Here is a 20,194-nt window from a genome sequence, read left to right as displayed (position 1 = left end):
TTTAAACCCCCTTTCCTTTAAGTCATAGTTGTATCTTATATTCATTTAATCAATAGAAATGAAAACAGAAGTTAAAAAAAGAAAAGAAGCAACTTTTCAATTTGTAAAGGAGATCTGAATAACCCCAAAAGGCACAGAACTACATATTGTTATGACACACTGGGCAGCGATGTGAAGCGTTCATTCACGTCATCAAAACACGTTTGCATGTAGTCAATCTTATATCCCTTCAAAAGGCAAATATAATTATTTGTATGTGATATAAATAAAATATATTTATAGCATGTAATCATAATCTTTGATGTACCATTCGTTGTATAACTTTTTCATTAACAGGAAACTCGCCGTGTTATAACTAGTAACATATCGATCATTTTAGATACAGAACAATTTGCATAAAGTTATACTGCACTCGTTCAATCGCATCTGCAGGATAAAACCCCCGAACTCATGAAGCATAACTTTTTTTTCGTTTATCTATTAAAAATAACAGTGTCAATGACTGGGGAACAAAACATCAGGTCTAGCTCGAGCGATCCAACACGTTCCTTGTCTTATTACATCCATTTTGAACCCCTCCACTCGAGTTGTATCTCTTTGATGGGTTGCGGGTATGTATTGAAAAGCAGCATTCGAACCACCTCTGCTATCACTCCGAGACAAAACTATGCCCCGGCTGTACAGAGAAATCATTATATTTGTTTGCCAGATGCCCACCCCCGAAAAAACTTGAAAAAATAAAACAACAAAACACATTATATTCGGACCTCCTAGCCTGTTTCATGGAGACAAAACTGTGCCTCGGCTGTATGTTCGCTCAGTGATTTACAGAAAAATCATTACATTTGTTCATTGCCTCACAACCGCATAAAACAATAAAACGCATTAGATTCGGACAACCTCTGTCATTTCGATAATTGGATTGACAGTAGGATTGATAAAAAAAATTGTGAATAAAAAAAAAATTGATGCTTTAGGAAATTCGTGTTCAATCGTTTCGTAAATACCGAGGTGGTCCGAATGGCAGATAATGCTTATGGGACAATTGATGATGACATATGGTATATGAGGAGCAAGCTTGAACTGAACTGGATGCTGCCTTGAAAAAGTTGTATGCTTGTGTGCAGAAGATAGACAGGACACTCGTTAAGGAAACTGAACTGACAAATATAAAATAGCCGCTATATTAAGGAATGTATTGCCTTTGTTAGAGATTGATATAACGATTTTTCACCTGGAACAAGTTATGTTCCACAAATAAAAATAAATCAGTATATATCATCCTAACAACGGTGATAACTGTATAATAGTTAATATACTTATATGTAAGTATCGTAATATACAAGTATACAAAATTGAAGTGCTTAATTAGGATTTAAACTATTACACGACAAAATACTCAAACCATTGCCTGTTAGATAGTGTGTGTGTGTGTGTGATTTGGATATTTAACGTAGCTTGAACAATTTATTCAGTCATATTGCCGCGATGTCTGCAGTGTCGCAGTTTATAGTGATGTCTAGCACTGGGGTATCATACCGCAGACATGTACCATGGCGTCCCACTCAGTCACATTACCCTTAATGCAGAGCGCCAAGCGAGATAGCTGTTAGCACCATTTTTAAAAGTCTTCGTCGGTGTGACTCGGTAGGCGTTCGTTCCCGCGACCTCCCGCATCAGAGGCGGACGCTCTAACCACTAGGCCACCGGAGCGGTCCCTTTAAATATTGTTATTTGATTTAAATTCAAACGAAAACTTGCCATTTCTGCTAAATAATAAACCTAAATAGTTTAACTGTTCCAGATTTGTATGTCTCTGTTGTTGATATATTTCGACACTAGGTCTCCACCAACCAAATTTATAAAATATCATTAGTTTTTATCTGCTGCTAAACCTCTTTTAATACAAAATTGCATTATCTTCTAATAACTCTAATCCACCAAAAGGTTTCTAAGATGAAGACCAGATCACCGTCGAATAATAAACAACAAAACAATAAAAGTTGACCTAATATGATCCAGACGTTTCCTTTCGCTTGTAAACAAAGTTTAAGATCCGAATGAATACAGAAAAGAAACAGTATGGGTGAAGGGACTTCACCTTATATCAAACCTGTCTTACATTACATATACACCAAGTTGGAAATTGTATACTAATTCCATTTCTGTGTGTACTGAACAATGACTTTTTAAAACCAATGAAGCCTACTTACAGTTGCTTTCCTCTATAAATATTGGAGCAATACCTTGCTTAAATCCAGACTGTACCTCCAATATGTTATAACAATTATTGTTACCAGTTACCCACCCTATAACAAAAATGGACTGGTTAAAAGATAATGCCTCTATAATTACACTTGACATATCAGAAAGATTAAGTGCACCATATTTAAAACGAAGCATTATAGGGCTAGAACGGATACATTTAAATGATTTAAGAGAAACAAAAAACACCCTCCCCCTAAAAAGCAAACAAAACAAAACAAAAACCACATCATACATGTATATCACAGAAGCCTAGTTACAATATTCGTACCTTTGACACGTGAGGTGTACCGAATGATTTTGAACAGGTGCAACAGATACTGTAGCTATCTGAATGACTACTGGACAATCAAACATATGTTGTACTCAGCTTGATGTGTGTGTGTGTGTGTGTGTGTGTGTGTGTGTGTAGCTTTAACACTTTTTCAGTCATATCGCTACGATGTCTGTGCAGTGTGGCAGTTTATAGTGATATCTAGCACTGGGGCATCATGTCGCAGACATGTAACATGATGTCCCACCCAGTCACATTATCCTGACACCAGGCCGACCAGTCCTAATACTAACCTCGTAATACTGAGCGCCAAGCGAGGAAGTTGTTAGTACCATTTTTGTAAGTCTTTGGTATCACTTGGCCGGGGATCGAACCCACGACCTCCCGCATCCGAGGCGGACGCTCTAACCACTAGGCCACCGGAGCGGTCTCAGCGTGATGTCTTTAGCACAGATATTTCTCGACTTTTATAATTTAAGATTTCTCTTTAAGGTAGATTTTATGTACACTTAACTGTCTCGAACAAAAGTGACCATTAAGTATCAGTCTATTCCTGTATGCAAGCAGTCTTCCTCGCTGGACATAGTGATTTTAAGGAATATTCATTAAAATATTGGACTGAGTTGAATATATTATAACAAAAGCAATTTCAAAGTTCGAATTACTTCGTGGGTAAACTAAAAGATGCAAAGAAAACTAGACGACTCAGGTTCTAACTTGACCATGTGTTTTAAGGGTCGCAGATGTGTTACCGTTATCTTTTATTTTATAAACATTTAATTGATCTTCAACACCTTCACGGTATATTTTTTACATTTCAATGCTTTGTAATTACCTTTTTTATTAAATGGAAGGCTTTATCTTTCTAAATGTATGCGTAATTCATTTTTACATTGTTACAACTTGATCTTTTGTGAGCACCATATAGCCACTACTGTGCTGAAGTGCCGTAAAGCACTGAGAATATCCACGCATACATACATAGATACATACACAACATATATTTGCGAAATACAATGGAGACTCAATCGTTCTAATTCTTGATTTGTTGCATGATCTTCACTAGGTTACAACATCAAAACTCAAGTTAGTTGTCTAAAAAAATCTTCGTAATTCAAATTTCAAGGAATACCTTACGTAAATATATCTTGACATTTTTTTAATGACACCTTTGAAGATATACAGTCGCTGATCATGCCCGTCTGTGTGCCCAGTCCGTCTGTCTGAACCGTCCCTTGTTCGCGTCATTTCTCCTTGTAACCTGAACCCAATCTCCACCGTTTAAAGGAGAGTTCATATTTGGTAAGATGTTTCACGACGATGAATTTATGACCGTGAGAATTTCGGAGAGAGGGAGAGAGAGAGAGAGAGGCAGACACAGAGAGACAGAGACAGATGATTCACAGTGAGCACGCAACATTGCCATCCATTCATCCATCTATTCATCATTACATACATACATACTGGATCCGCAGAGCGCCTGTGAACCGCGCATGAAATCTGATATATGACTTAATGATAACTTCAATAATATTGACGTTGACGCCGCCGCTAGAAAATAACGGCAAGGTCTCGAAATATGCTAAAGCTGACGAGATAAAATTCAGTTCACTTGTAGATTTATACCAACACAACATTATATTTAATGCAGTTATTTTGATGAAATTTAAATTGAAGATTTACAAATGCATTCAACTTCGGTGAAGGGTATCACCATAAAATATCAGAAAATCAACTCAGCATACACAAATCATGAGGGCGGTCATATTCATTGCATTTTGTTTTTTATTATTTCACAATGTCTAGAGCTCACCCACACAGGCTCCATTCTATTAAGACAGCTAGAAACGAGAATATTTGTTTTCACATTCCTTCAGCAGTTTAATGTGTTTTCTTTCACACACGAGTGCCTTTAACTTGACAGTATTCAGTTTGACAAGGTTTGCATAAATCTTTCACTTGACTGATCGGCTTTATATCTCAACAATATTATCATTCCTATCCGCATTACTTCCTAATTGAATTCGTACGCTCCATTTTTCAGTTGAAAACAAGATACGAAGACCTAGATGTTATTCTTAGCTGGATAGCAAGTTCTCACAGCATGACAATATAAACATATAAACATTACCAAAATCAGAAGGAATACACAACTCGTCTGATCACTTAAAACGATGCCCATTATACATACATACATATATACATACATAATATAAATATACAGAGAGAATTATAAATATATACACACACACACACACACACACACACAGACACGCACACGCACACGCGCACATATATTCATTTTATATGTTTATTGAAATTTATAACGCTACGGGAATCAACATTGAAAATTGACACAAATGAAACAATTAAATGTAATAAATGACATGAAAACTGGAAAGCATATAGCTAACAAACTTGCTTTTAATATGTCTGGTCCCTGGTTCGATCCCGTTTCCTGCCAGGAGGAACTTGCAGAGTTCATTTTATGTTGTGCAATTGCACCAATGATTTTGTCCCTCGCAGGCTCAAGAAAGTTCCCCCCATGGCGTTCTTTGTGTGCATAAAAAGACCCATGAAAATAAATATGGGTACGATTGATTTTAATTTAAATAACAAATACATCTCAAGATTTTTCAAGAAAAGCGAGAGAAGTACAGGTGATAGCTTTTCTGCAAGCTTGACTCCAAAATGGCTTGCTAAGAAATCTGACTGTGCTCTATTACATATAATATATGCCCATATATATATATATATATATATATATATATATATATATATATATATATATATATATATATATATATATATATATATATATATATATATATATATATATTTATTATGTCGAAAAAACTAACTTTACCAGAATTTTGCTGATGTTACTACCACAGGCTTATTATCCAAAAAGAGTAAAATGTTTTTGATATATCTACAAAAGCACATTTTTTTTCTTTGGATTCTCCAAATTTAAAATAAGGTAGGTAGTGCAAATATATGATTAATCATGGAATAACCTTTAAGAAAGCCAGGAAGATATTCACGTAAAATTGCATTTACTTACACCCCCAACCCCCAAACAACAACAACATAAAACAAACATGCTCAATCATTCATTGAAAATAGTGACCAGCTTTCCAAGGCAACTTAACGTCATTGAATGGAGGTTGTCAGGGTTCGTTGGGAGGCTGTCAGGAGGTAATTGAACGGAGGTTGTCAGGGTTCATTGGGTCATCATTATATTTGTATCTTCCTTCTAATTAATGCCGCAGACAAACATCGATGTCCAAAATGAGGTCAAAATAGAAAAAAATATGAGAAACATTTCATCTTTTGTGATTGGACCATATTCAGACAATATTCAATATTATCAGAAACTCTACTTTTTGAGTTGTCAAATCTATATCAGAATTTTGTTTTCAACAGTGGCGGAATTTAGATAGCTATATTCCTATTTAATAGAAAGATGCAAAACATCCTCGTCATTTAAATCCCTTCATCATCGTTGGGCTCCTCAAAAATATCATATTCTTTAACAGCGATTGATCTGCGCAGTTAAAGAAGGTTGGTGTACTGTCGTTTTGTTTTTCAAATTATTTGAATAATCTCGTTAATATCTTTGGCGATCCTTAATCCATTTTCTTTTTTTTGTGCGTATATCTTGCTATATTTATTTATTTTTTGTCTAAATTATTTGCCTATATGAGATAAGCGGATTTTATTTATATGACTACGGTTATATCGTTTTGTGTGTGGATATTTCAGACAATTAAAACCAAATCAATGTTTATTTGGTTTAGTTTTGTCTCTAAGAAGAAATAAAATGTGTTCCAAAGTTTTTAATGCGAAAACCCTTAGCAGGTCTCTGAAATGTTTAATGCATCTTCATTTATACCAAATTGTGTCAGATTAGGTTTAAATTAGACCCATGAATCATCGATCATATCAGCCTGAACTTTTGTGTTACATTTAATAAGAACAAGTACTGTATCATCTGGAGACTGTAGTTTGATTTCTATCCACTAACTGAAACCGTAATAAGTGCCAATAATGCGTATTAATCAAATAAATATTATTGAAATGAACAGTAACTAAATCATCTAATAGATCATCATCGTAGTTACAGATCTGTCGGCGTGTTGTTACACCAAACGAGAGTCACTAATGAGCAAATCAAACACGGTGTGAGCTTGGTATGAAGTCCATTTAGGGCGCTCACCAATTAATATGTACTTTAGAGAGAGTGACGTATGTAAGGTGAAGTAGTTCGCATTTAAAACATGCACAATGGAGAGAATGTTGGCATACCTATATGCTACAGTAATGTAATGTGGATGATATTTGTTTGGATACTGTACTTTTGGAAATTTTACATGATGTAAGCACACTGCTAACTAAAATGACTGCTCCCTTGTGTTAAAAAATCAGCCTGAATTAGTCTAAAGTACACTATACATAGCAGCTATTAAAATAGGGAAAATGAATTTTGCCAGACTAGACAAGACCAGCTTCTGAAAGTGCAATGAATGAATTACCATATATATAAAATGTAAAAAAAGTTATCGGCTCTTTTTTATACAATTTACCTCTGAAGTTCAGGATGTGAAAATGACTAAGTAGAGCTAGCACTTTTTTGAAAGGTGCACATTTGAAGTAAGACCAAGCTGTATACTCAATACCCCATAGTACACCCATCAATCATACACCAAAATAAAGGGAATTAAAGGTTCTTTGAATTATACCTAAGATACACAAGGTCTTTTTTAAATAGCCAGTATAACCAGTGAGGAAAGCCGGGGAAATTCTTTTTCTTTAAAATCCTAACCCTATGCAAAATACGAAACTGTAGAGCGCCACCTTATTCTACATATTTCCAAGGACCTAAAGATAACAGTCGTTGTCAACTTAAAGGTTCTTGAACGTGAAAATACAAAAGTAATGACTTATAATCACCTAATGATCACACATCACGAAACTCTAATTTCACACATGCATGTTTTCACATTTGTATGATTCCTCAGTAAACATTTCCGAACGTATATAAGTATTTCACTACATGAAATACAAAACACAACCCAAGCACCCAATACAAAGAATTGTTTCTATCTCAAATTAATTTACTCATATACAGTACCTAAACATACATAGATAATTCCCTATGTTAATGAAATAAGGAGGGTCCATTTTAATAATTCATGCTATCATAAAGTCTCAAGAGTAATGTACATTATGACGTTTAGCTCCTAAATATTGGTTAATAACTCGGGTTTAGAAATGTATTCCCAACACCGACTGACCATAAGCAACAAGTAATTACTAAAATCTGACAACGCTATAAACAGAGACGTATATACAAGTAGCACACACGCACACGCACACAAACAAACACACAAAGACACGTTTTATTACATATTATCTCACTATCATATTGGATCGTTGGTGTTTTGAAGTTGAATGATTGTTATATATGGATGCATACGGTAAATAGAACTGATATTCTGTAACTAAAGGCAAAAGTCGCAATCTAACTCGCCTATACACGCATATTGTGTATACATGAAAGAATACGGTACACAATGCTGGTAACGTGACACTATAGGCAAAAGTCGCAATCTAAATCGCCTATACACACACATACTGTGTATGCATGAAAGACTACGGTACGCAATGCTGGTAACGTGAAACTATACACAAAAGTCACAATCTGTACTGCCAATAAAACACGTGGTGCAGAGATAAATTTGATTATTTTTTTTTTTTTTTTTTTTTTTTTGCGGGCTTAACGCCACTTGAGAGGTTATGCATGACGGCCAAATATACCCGTGAAAACCTTGGGAAGAACCACCGACCCCACGAGAAGCTATTGGCAAGCTTTCTTGCATACCCATGTTAGTCGAGCCGAGATTTGAACCAATGCGGCGCGATTGAGATAAACGTACTCTAAGATTAAGTGCCACAATCGATAGGAAAAAACAAGTCCTTTTAAATAAAAAAATTAAGTATTTTTTGGCTGCACATTTATTTGATATGCATCCAATGGGTTGAATAACAATAACAGTGTTATGTGAAGGTAACAATGGTCTGTGGTTTCATACGCACTTTATCTCTTGAATAGGACTTTGCATTTTTGATATAATTGATTGATCCCATTATCACTATTACGCGTCCCCATGGGATTTGGATAATTGTCTTAATTTAATCTTAAACCGTCGTAAGTTTTAAGAATGAGATCCGGCACACAAAGAGTATGAACTGCCAAACTTGGCCGTATGACTCGACATATGGTAGTCTATTCGCTCCATTTAGGGTCTGGAAGTATTTTAATTAAATGGGTTAGGGATGGATTATAATTGCATTTCATTTAGCAGAGGTGTGTCACCTTCATGGTGCTTTTACATAGAAGAATATCATAAAATACAGCTTTTTATGTATTTATTTGACACGAAAACAAATTTATCATTCATTTTTTGGTGAGCATTACTATCATATCCGACCACTAATAAGCCCATCCACCCGTAATAATGACCACTGCCTAAACAAACCTTTGATCAAAGTCTCTTCTGATAAGGTCGAACACATCTTCTACATATGTGCCAAACGCCAGTTGCCAGTTCTTTTCATGAAAGAAAAATGTCTTCGTATTCACGTTTTGTTTTTTTATACTTGAAGCGACGGTCTTTAAGAATCACATCGCGACAGAGCCCCTATAATTCGTAATTGCTGGAAACAAGCTCGCTTTTAATAACTACTATGTAATCAGTACATTACAACATACCCACCGCGTCGATGGCCTAAATGGTTAGAGGGTCCGCCTCGGATGCGGGAGGTCGCGGATTCGAACCCCGGCCGAGTCTTACCAAATACATAAAAATGGTACTAGCAGCTGCCTATATGACTGGATGGGCCATCATGCTACATGTCTGTTGCATGATGACCCAGTGCTAGACATCACTATAAATTGCCACACTGCAGACATCGTAACGATATGACTAAAATTGTTAAAGCTACGTTAACAATTTAAATCGCACACACACACACACACACACACACACACACACACACACACACACACACACACACACACTGTCTTCAGATAAATTACAAGCTATTAGAACGAACTGCTGAACAACATTCGTAGATGAAGTCCAAATATTTAGCCACAGGTAACATAAATTGAAGAAAATGATTGAGAGCTTTTAGCAAAGCACGAAAGGAGCAGTTATTGCACACCCACCCTCCCCGGGACGGGTTATATTCTAAATCTGTTTGCGTATCTGAATTCCTATTTTCTAATCATATAATAGCACGATTACAAGGCTCCATTCCATAGGACGATAGAGATATTGCACCGTTTAAGCGTACAAGCACCTGCTAATATAAGGATGAGCAGGGTCACTTAATTACCTCTTTTTTTGAGGAACGCTGGTTAAGGGTGTTGGTTGTTATAAAACTTGAAGCTAATAAATGTTCGGTAATGAAACCTCATCCCTTTTCCAACTGGGCAAAGCCCGTGACTCTCTTGCAGAATTATATATATATATATATATATATATATATATATATATATATATATATATATATATATATATATATATATATATATATATTCACATTAGGTAGCAACCTGATTTAGCTTATAACTTAATCCTGACCCGGTAAACCTTATTATGAAACATATATGTTTAACTCGATCGGTACGTCTCAATGCATGTGTTTGTATTATAGGAACTTTATGATCCTGTATTGTTGAGAGATTCCCTTACGATGTCAATATTTCATGGATGGCAAAATCTGCTCTTTCTCACAAAACTGTTTTTATTTACATTAATGCTATTAGCCAAAAGACACAGAGGTAACCATAATTCCAATATTGTACACAAAATTTCATCTAATATTACTTGCTGATATTTTGAAATATTGTGAAATGTGTACGACCGGCAGGCCCGGCCCTAGGATGTGAGGGGCCCAAGGCAGCATGCGGGGCCCATGGCAGCAAGCGATGAGCGCGGGGCCCCAAGCAAACAAACTGCATTGCGGAGTTGATTTCCTGAAAGCGTGGGGCCCAAGGCGGTTGCATGTTCTCCTTGCCCTAGGGCCGGGCCTGATTACTGGGGTACTATAGAGTTTGAACAAACTGATATGGATCAAATAATTACAGAGGCATACTCACCAATGATCGTTTTCTACCCTCATATGCCGTACTACAGCCAGTCCAACCCGTGTTTATCCTGTTTTTGAAGACGGGACATCAATTGCCGTGTGAAATGATCCGACAGGGAAGGGCGCACTACACCACATCTACTATGTGTCTACTGTTATCTTGTACCAATAATCTTCTTTTACCGTATTTACCAAGCTTGACGTATCTTTTATTCAGCTGAAGGTTGTAATGTACATTAATAGTTGAGGATGTTCCAGTCTAAAATGTATCTGTCTCGATGCATGCGTGTATGTCTAACCGCAACGATAGAACCAATCAATCCATCCATATTTATGCTTATCTATCTCTGTCTATCTGCCTTTGTCTGTCAGTATCTATCGATCTAGATAGATCTGTCTTTCTACCAACTAGTGTGATTCTATCGTTAAATGTGAGTGGTTTAAAAACATTTAATCTGTAAGTGGTTAATACAATGTTTTATATCATGAACTGGCCGTTACAAAACTTGCATAGAAATAATCCAAGACCAGGAAACAAGCACAAGATCAAGATCATAAACATGTTTTTATCAATCAATCGTTCCATCCATCCATATATATATATATATATATATATATATATATATATATATATATATATATATATATATATATATATATATATATATAATGACTTCGTCATTCTTGTGCACAGGTAGATTGGATCTGCCGTAAATCTACCGAACTATCAAATTCAGATTGAAATATGCCGATGTCTGGGTGAAATAAATGAAAACAACACATACTATTCCCGAAGATCTACAAAATACAAAGCACTACAACTTACCGTCTTGAATATTATAACCAAATGAATGCTTTACCTATTACTATTTTGCCTTAATGTTTTTTTTTTATCTGAAGGCAAATAAAGCAAACATACCGACTGCATCCATAGGTCTCCCCCAAACTAGTTCAATAATGGAAATTCGTGTTTCGAAATACCAGACTGTATTTATACAGAAATTGACGAGCTTAAACAACAATGGAGCAATATACGGTGTACTCGTCTGGGGCAATTTCTTACATTATATATGCCAATACTGGTATTTCCCGACTCAAGTTACCTATTTTTACACAAACTGATGTCGTAAACCAATTCATATATTAATTTTTGTTTTTAATGAATTATCTTGTTATCACGTTCAGAAAGAAATGGCATAAATTAGGGTTAGTGTCCGCATAAAATTGTATTAACTTTTAATGGGTTGAAAAAAATTGTTGAACAGATTTATGCTGTCATTTATAGTCAACTAGGTAGTAAGCCTTTGAGTTTAATTACACTTTTGAGGATCAAATATTAATAAGTAATTTAATCGAAAAATGTGCCTCTGTTTTTTAAGTGATTTTAAACGGAAGCCTGGATCAACCTGAGATTACTCGTAAACCTGCATCAAACTGCGTTCAACAACTCGAATATTTGTATGTCTTTTTATAGATTTGTACTAAATGACATACTTGCACATGAAATGATGTATCAATTAGAACCCTTTTATTTGAAACTCTTGTCGAAAAATTAGATTACACAAATTATGTAGCTTTAATAACAGTTGAATAATGTAGGGTTAAACAGTTGAACAATGTAGGAACAGTAGTAAAATGAGGCATTTGGGGGTCAGACGGTATGTCCTATGTTAAATTGGCACATAGGGTTAACATGCGCGAGACACTTGATGAGGGGCAAAAGTGTTTATGTGACCAAATAGAGACACCTGGCGGTCAAACAAGAAATTCTGTGTTAAAATGGGCCCATAGGTTTAACATGGGAATGTGTTTATAGCGTCGAAGTTTATATCTGCAAAACGGGAAAGAACATTACCTCGCAGAACTGGGGCCACATTGTTGATTCCATATAAGCCATCGAGGGCAAGAATTTATAGCCTGAGATGGTTCAAATGGGAGTGGTATTACTACAATTGAATATGTCTGCAATTTAATACACCACATAAGTTTTAGTTGCGGTCCACCTAGACAACAACAACATACACAAAAAACCTAGACAAGCACATACACACAAAATAGATAAACGCAAACTGAAATTATCAAGAAGTATCTGTTTTCTATTAATGTGTGTTACAATTAAAAGGACCGTTTATTTTCTTCTACACTTTTTATTCCACAATTTCTTCCATGATGGTTTCATGGAGAAAATTTGTACTTCTGTCTCCCAAATATCTAGATGGCCAACTTTTCTAAATTTTTCCTGGACCCTCATCTATTGGTACTGACAAGTTATATCTTCTGGTGCTCCACCTTTTCTTTTCTCTCAACATAGACTTACTACTTTCTGCTTCCTCCGCTATTGCGTCTTTTACATGACTTTTTGCTGTTTGATAAACAGCCACTTTCCTTGAACACAACTTAGTGTATACCATTAAAACTCTATTTGTTCTAGGAACCTTACCTAACCAACATATCCACTGCTTCCTGTAATTTACACACTTTGCAAGGCTAAAATTTAGTCATTCATTTTGGTTGACAATCAATGGTACTGATTTTATTTGCATGAAACACGGAAGTGAAAGAAAACATCTCTCATTCTATTTATTTGTTAATTACGTTTACATAAGAGTAAAGAGTCCTTATCAACATTCTACACTTACATACATACCAACTTACTGTCACATAAGGGTAGAAGTGTTTATAGACACACTACTATACCTCACAAACGTACTATACAATCACCCACAGGTGGGCACAGGTAGGAGTGTTTATATACACACTACTATGTCTTCATACGAATGTTCTATGCAATCAAAAAGATCAGAGGAGCTTGAGTTTTAAGTTTGAGTTGTAAACATAGACACATAAATACACAAACATTAAAAATCAGCAACGATTCAACGTTGACAAAGTTGTAACGTACGACTTAAACTCCAATCATTTAGTACAGTGTCATTTGGCCATAAATGCACACATCGTTAATGATCTAAAGAAAATTGATAATGATAACGTTCCAAAAACATATTGACCTTTATCCTGACTCGTGGACTATTTTGACCCTCTACTGCGATAATAGTAGACATAATATAGTATCGCTTGAACATTCTTTCAAATAATACAGATGTACATTACTTTCAACGCATTATTTTAATAAAATCGAGTAGCGGCTACGTTTTACTGTCATTCGCACAGGTCTTTCTGACCTAACTACATAAATAGCTACTGTGAGCAAAGTGTATACAACAAAATATGATCAAACGAATACCGTAAATGTTTCCCAATCTATAGATTGGTTAAAAAGGGTAATCCTTTCTACGAGTTTATGGAGACACTATGAATTATATATGCGAAATATTCATGGACATTTTATTTCATTCATCGGTTTTTAGAAAACCAATCTCATAATTATTGTCAATTACCTACAGTAACCTCTGCTGTATGTCCCAAAGTTTAAGATGTCAAGTTTAGCTGCTCATGCCTGCAAACGATTACAATGTTACAAAATTCAATAAACCATCGACGGGAGAACAGTAAAGAAAAAGAAAACAAATCTTTATATATCTGCAGTTTGAAATGAACTTACAAAAGATTAGGTTTTATACATTGGTACATATGACTTAGCCTAGAAGGATCGTCTATTCTGATCAATTAGTTGATATTTTTTCTCCCCAGGTTCAAGACATGCAGTGCAAGCCATTATCTTTTTTTTTTTGAACCTTTGAACGCAAATGACTCATTCTTACTAAATCATTATGTCCAGTCTGACGAAAACAATTGAACTTAGTAGCGTCACCACATCACCCGACCCACCCTGTTTGCCACCAATTTCTTTTTGCGAGATTGTTTGACTAATATAGTTCAATTATTAATAAATGACGTCTTAAACACGAATAATATTATGTTTTCTGAAATAAGCTGATTTCGATTGCCAATGTGCCAAAGATGCCGTGGTACTGGCCCAACTCCGGTTGTATTGTCCTGAAACAATATCAAGGGAGAATGAAGGCAGATTTGAGTTAAGAGAACTGGCGGAGGACTTAAACGAAAGACGATGAAAAAATAACCACCAATTTAATAACTCTTTATTGATCATCGTTTTTGTTTGTTGCGAAGAAACCTGTAGTGTGAAGATCCCATGAAGCCATGTACTGATTACCATATGAAGATCGTTAATAATTCTGGCCTGGATTTCAGCAACATGAAGCCATGTACTGATTACCGTATGAAGATCGTTATAAATCCTGGCCTGGATTTCAGCAAGATGAAGCCATGTACTGATTACCGTATGAAGATCGTTATAAATCCTGGCCTGGATTTCAACAACATGAAGCCATGTACTGATTACCGTATGAAGATCGTTATAAATCCTGGCCTGGATTTCAACAACATGAAGCCATGTACTGATTACCGTATGAAGATCGTTATAAATCCTGGCCTGGATTTCAACAAGATGAAGCCATGTGCTGATTACGATTTGAAGATCGTTATAAATCCCGGCCTGGCTTTCAGCAAGATGAAGCCACGTACTGATTACCATATGAAGATCGTTATAAATCCTGGCCTGGCTTTCAACAAGATGAAGCCATGTTCTGATTACCATTTGAAGATCGTCATAAATCCTGGCCTGGATTTCAACAATAAAACTTAAGTCTTGACTAAAGTTTAAGTCTGATTGACTGAAATTTAATCTTCGTATTTAGCGACATGAAAAGCTGAAAGGTAAGTCTGACCTAACATTTACGATGATCATAAGTTTAAACAGAACTGTATGACCTGTGCTGGTGACATTGGGACCTGGTCTGGCTTTCAGCAATGTAAACAGATGCTTGTTAAGAATGTCTTAAGACTGACCAGTCAGATGTCGTAAGTCTATTTTCAAATCGTAAAATGTAGCAAAATCAGGCCATGGATTGTAATGGTAAGTTTTATATATATACCTTTTTGCATAAATGTGTTAGCACTTATTTCCTAAATGAAATTTGTTTTGAATTAGCGTGCAAACTAGATTTACTATGCCCGGAAGGATAGCAAAAAGGTGAAATTTACGCTTACAACAGTGTTTCAATCTTAGGTTACATCTTTTCATCGCTTAATATTCAGTATGAATTCTAAAGATCGGTATAGACCTATTTTTACCCTTTACAAATTCTTCTTCATCACTTAAAAAATGCCGATTGCTAACAGGTAAAATGGGTTATTACATTCCATGTTAGGTAAAATGGGTTATTCCATTCCATATCAGGTAAAATGGGTTATTAATTCCATATTAGGTAACTTGGGCTATCATAGTCCATATTAGGTAAAATGGGTTTTACATTCCATATTAAATAAAATGGCTTATTACTTTCCATATTAGGTAAAATGGGTTATTACATTCCTTATTAGGCAAAATGGGTTATTACATTCCTTATTAGGTAAAATGGGTTATTATATTCCATATTAGGAAAAATGGGTTATTACATTCCTTATTAATTAAAATGGGTAATTACATTCCATATCTCAGAAAGTTTCATAAGACTATATTAACAGTTGTCTTAGCGTAATATCTTCGCTTGATTCAAGCAATCATTATTTTTTATCCTACTCAGCTCCGTTCTCTTAATATAAGTCGCTATCAAATTATTTCTCTATCTATCGACCTATATGACTATCTATCCATGTAGGTGCTGCGAAATTTTGTTTTGAAGGTATATTACCATTCAAATAAAGGATAAGAAAAAGTTTGATGAGAAATCATTGTCGAGAAAGAGCTTTGCATCCTCGGATAACATTTAAGTGGCTTCCGGATTATAACGCCATGTACGTTTGGCCACATGACTTCTACTGAGCGCAGCAGAAACTATACATTGTATCCAATATTACGTGACGAGAGTACATACATTACATTATTGTAATGACAAATAGTTAAAAACAATCAATCAACTGCCACTTAAACAAGTGATTTAATGAGATGTCAAAGTTGAAACATTTCATACAAAAACATACATGACAACGCATGCACAGATTTGTTCAAACTCTAGCAGGTATTATCTCTCTGCTACCGGAGCACAGTGTCTCATGTGGATCTGTTATCACGAGGCAAAAATGCTGCCGCACTTCAACTGTGTTTTTCTGTGAAAGATGAAAATAATTTCTCACCATCGTTTATGTGTATGATCTTGGTGTTCAGAGTAAAACACCAACTGAGTCTTCCTAGCTTTCATCACGTGGCAAAAAACTTCCTGATTTCTATCATCGCTTGAGTATTCTTTCACAATAATTAAGATAAACATTAATTGCAAGACATTTACGTCCTAAAACGAACAGCGGCTGAAGTTAGTGTTCTGCAGACAAGGTGTTTACACAGCTAGCTACATGTACACCTTCAGTAGTCAAGTTTTGATACCAAATAGCGTTGTCGTAACTGCACACACACACACACACACACACTATATATATATATATATATATATATATATATATATATATATATATATATATATATATATATATATATATATATATAATATTTAAATGGAATTGTAATCTTTTAATCCTTATATAAGTAATCCTATATGTATACATTTATGTGAGCATCTTTGTATGCAACATATTTCGTTGAAATTGTGTGAGAATATAATACTGAACAATTACTGCGGTTCATATTTTATAAATGGCCAAAACTTCACCGATTGATAGATATAGTCTTTTCAAAGGATTTATGAGTGTATCTAAGAATGTGATCATATTCCCCGAACGATGGCGTGTTTCTAACATTACATAAATGATTAAATTACTATTTCGCTTACATGCGTCATATGGATTTGTTAAAAAGGTTCACAAGCTGTTGTTTGAGTTTTCGAATTCGAAGCTTCATGATAAAATTAACTGAGTTACGGATTGTGTTGGAAGACACGGAAAGTATTTCACAGCGTTTGCTCGTACAATCAAATACAATCCACTAAGAGTATTTCCGCAACCCTATATGTTCCTTGAAGAGAAAATACTTTGAAGTTACTCACACCAACAATTTTTGAGAACATAGCTTATTATTCTACGAAAGAATACAATAGCACATATATAAAAAGAACATTAAATGGCATCGGGACGCAATAACATCAAAGGTCTATGTACCGGTAATATGAAATCTGAGACAGAACACACTATTATGAAATGAATACCAAAGTTAAAGCGATTGCAGTTTCTGATCCGGGTAGATTTCAAATATATTAAAAATGTATTTACGAAATTTGGAATTAAACAATGATTTCCTCGCATAAAAGGCACTACGACTGTGATTCAATTAAGATAACACGTGCGAGAGCGTGGGTCACGAATACCAAGAAATATGCGAAAAGCTTGCATGCTTGAATTATTAGGACTCTTTGATGAGCCATGGCATCTCCCAGATAAACCAAAGCTAGTTACAATAACTGTAAATCAATTGAAACAATCCGCGCCATAACGTAGAATAAATGAACCAAGAGGTGCAACAAAAGCAAATTTTACTTGCGTTATTAGACATCACAGCCGAACGGTATCGGACTTAAAACAGCCTTGTGAAATAGCAGATGAGTACCATTTAAGATTCCTGCAAGGTCCAACCGGGCCGAAATAGTGCAGGTTGTCGCTGACCAGGAAAAACTGCCGACGTGTTGCAACTGTTATCGCTGCTGAATCTGTTGCGCCTGTTCACCAATAAAAAGTCAGAGAATCGAAGTTGTATAAGCGCTCCGTGATCTTCAAGATTACTCACCACAGAAGCTGCTGCGTGTGTTCACCATTGCAGTTGAAACTGTATAAGCTCTCCCGACATTTCCAAGAATATTCGGCGATTATCCCAGATGTATATAAGCCAGACCGATGCGCTGTAAAACTTCCATCAAATACACGTACGGGAAATTTATCAACGTTGCTGCACGTGATTCAGACAATGACGACGTCCGGATTCAAGCTTACTATTGTTCACAATGTGGAATTTACAATGCCTGGCCATGTAAGCAAAGATGGTTTTTCACAATCTATAACATCACAGCCGTGGTTTCATAGTGGTGCCTGTGCGATCTTGAACATTAATGATGCTGAGACAATCAGTACAGAAACTGGTAAAAGGTATTCAGTTATCCTCCAGAAGTTTGAAAAATATTCCAGTGGTGGTTCTGGATGGATACTTTCAAGATACTCTGACGTTGAACTTCGCATATCCCTGTACAAACTTTCTCGCGGATTGGGTGGGTTATACTTCATCACCAGCGTGTATTCCACCTTGTCAGTAATTAATATGAAAAACGGTGATAACCAGTGTTTAGAATGGGCGCAGGATCTCGCAAGCGAAAATAAAGACCAGCCTCCGAAAACAAAAAACAAAGAAAAAAATACGCCCCCCCCCCCCACAGCCAAGTATAAAAACATGGCAAACAAAGATTTGGTTACATTGAATTGTCTTTAAAGTGACTTACATAAGCAAATTTGAACGACTCAGCCCCGATATCGCTGTTAATGTATTTATTTCGAAAAATGATATGAAGACATTACAACCATCCAAGGTCAGAAGCACTCGGAACAATGTTGACTTGTTATTGCTGAGAGATGTGGTGCAATATCTATGGTGTGGTATCCTTACGTGTAGATAGAAGATTTTTCACGAATGGTATACCGACACAACAAACACGTGGATATACATTTCCACGCAGATGCTGCCTGCAAAAATGCTCGAAGATCATGACTTTCACCTCGTTTGCATCAGCGAAAAGCTGCAGCGCACAGTTATGCCTGCGCCTGGCAACAATATCGTGTATTTCACTTCGGTAGGCAGCAATAGAAAGATCCCGTATGTCCTATACGCAGACGTCGAATTAAAAAAAAAAAAAAAACATTTTCCTGAGAATTGCACGAGTATGATGGCAACTTTATACTGCAAGCAATCGTAACGGCATCGAATGCACCATTAAGTGCCATTCCTAACAACATAGAAAAATGCGCGACGTTCACGAGACCTTTAGGCTTCGTAAATTACAATTTTTAGACAGGATACATTGGCAAGATGCTCTACAGACACATATTCACTTATTACGCAGCTCACCAATGAGGATGTCTATGCAGATATGGTATCGAACATACTTGTAATTCGACACCAGCGTTTACTCGGAGGAACGTCATTTGCAAAACAATTTAAACAAAACTGGTCGGCAAATTCAAAGACGATTGCGCGGATAGGCTCGTTGAATGATATGTGCGACTGTGCCCCAAAATGCCGATTTAGGTTGAATCCGGTAAAAACATCAAGAAGTTTATATATATATATATATATATATATATATATATATATATATATATATATATATATATATATATGAAATATCTTCCGAGCGAAGTTAATTTGCACACACCACAAATCTGGTAATCCGGTCCGGTTAAAGAAGCATCGCATGGGTGCATACCGATGCAACAAGGTGAGTTTATTTCCACGTGACACCGAGCGAAGGATTATTTCCCAGACAGAACCACTTCTTACGCAGATGATTGACCATACTGTGT

The 20,194-nt window shown here is 35.8% G+C and overlaps 1 protein-coding gene across 1 annotated transcript in view; it reads right to left on the bottom strand.

Annotated features, from left to right (window-relative positions):
- The window catches only part of LOC149798088 (cholinesterase-like), a 63,591-nt gene extending 52,741 nt beyond the window's left edge, over positions 1-10,850 (bottom strand). The window contains exon 1 of the mRNA XM_089963176.1: positions 10,710-10,850. The gene's annotated coding sequence lies outside the window, so the exon portion shown is untranslated. The remainder of the gene's footprint in view (positions 1-10,709) is intronic.
- Between the last annotated feature and the right edge of the window lie 9,344 nt (positions 10,851-20,194).

Source organism: Sinohyriopsis cumingii, chromosome 6 (assembly GCF_028554795.1).
Source record: "Sinohyriopsis cumingii isolate HCF-2022 chromosome 6, ASM2855479v2, whole genome shotgun sequence".
Lineage (NCBI taxonomy): Eukaryota > Metazoa > Mollusca > Bivalvia > Unionida > Unionidae > Sinohyriopsis > Sinohyriopsis cumingii.
This window is presented reverse-complemented; position numbering and strand designations above follow the sequence as displayed.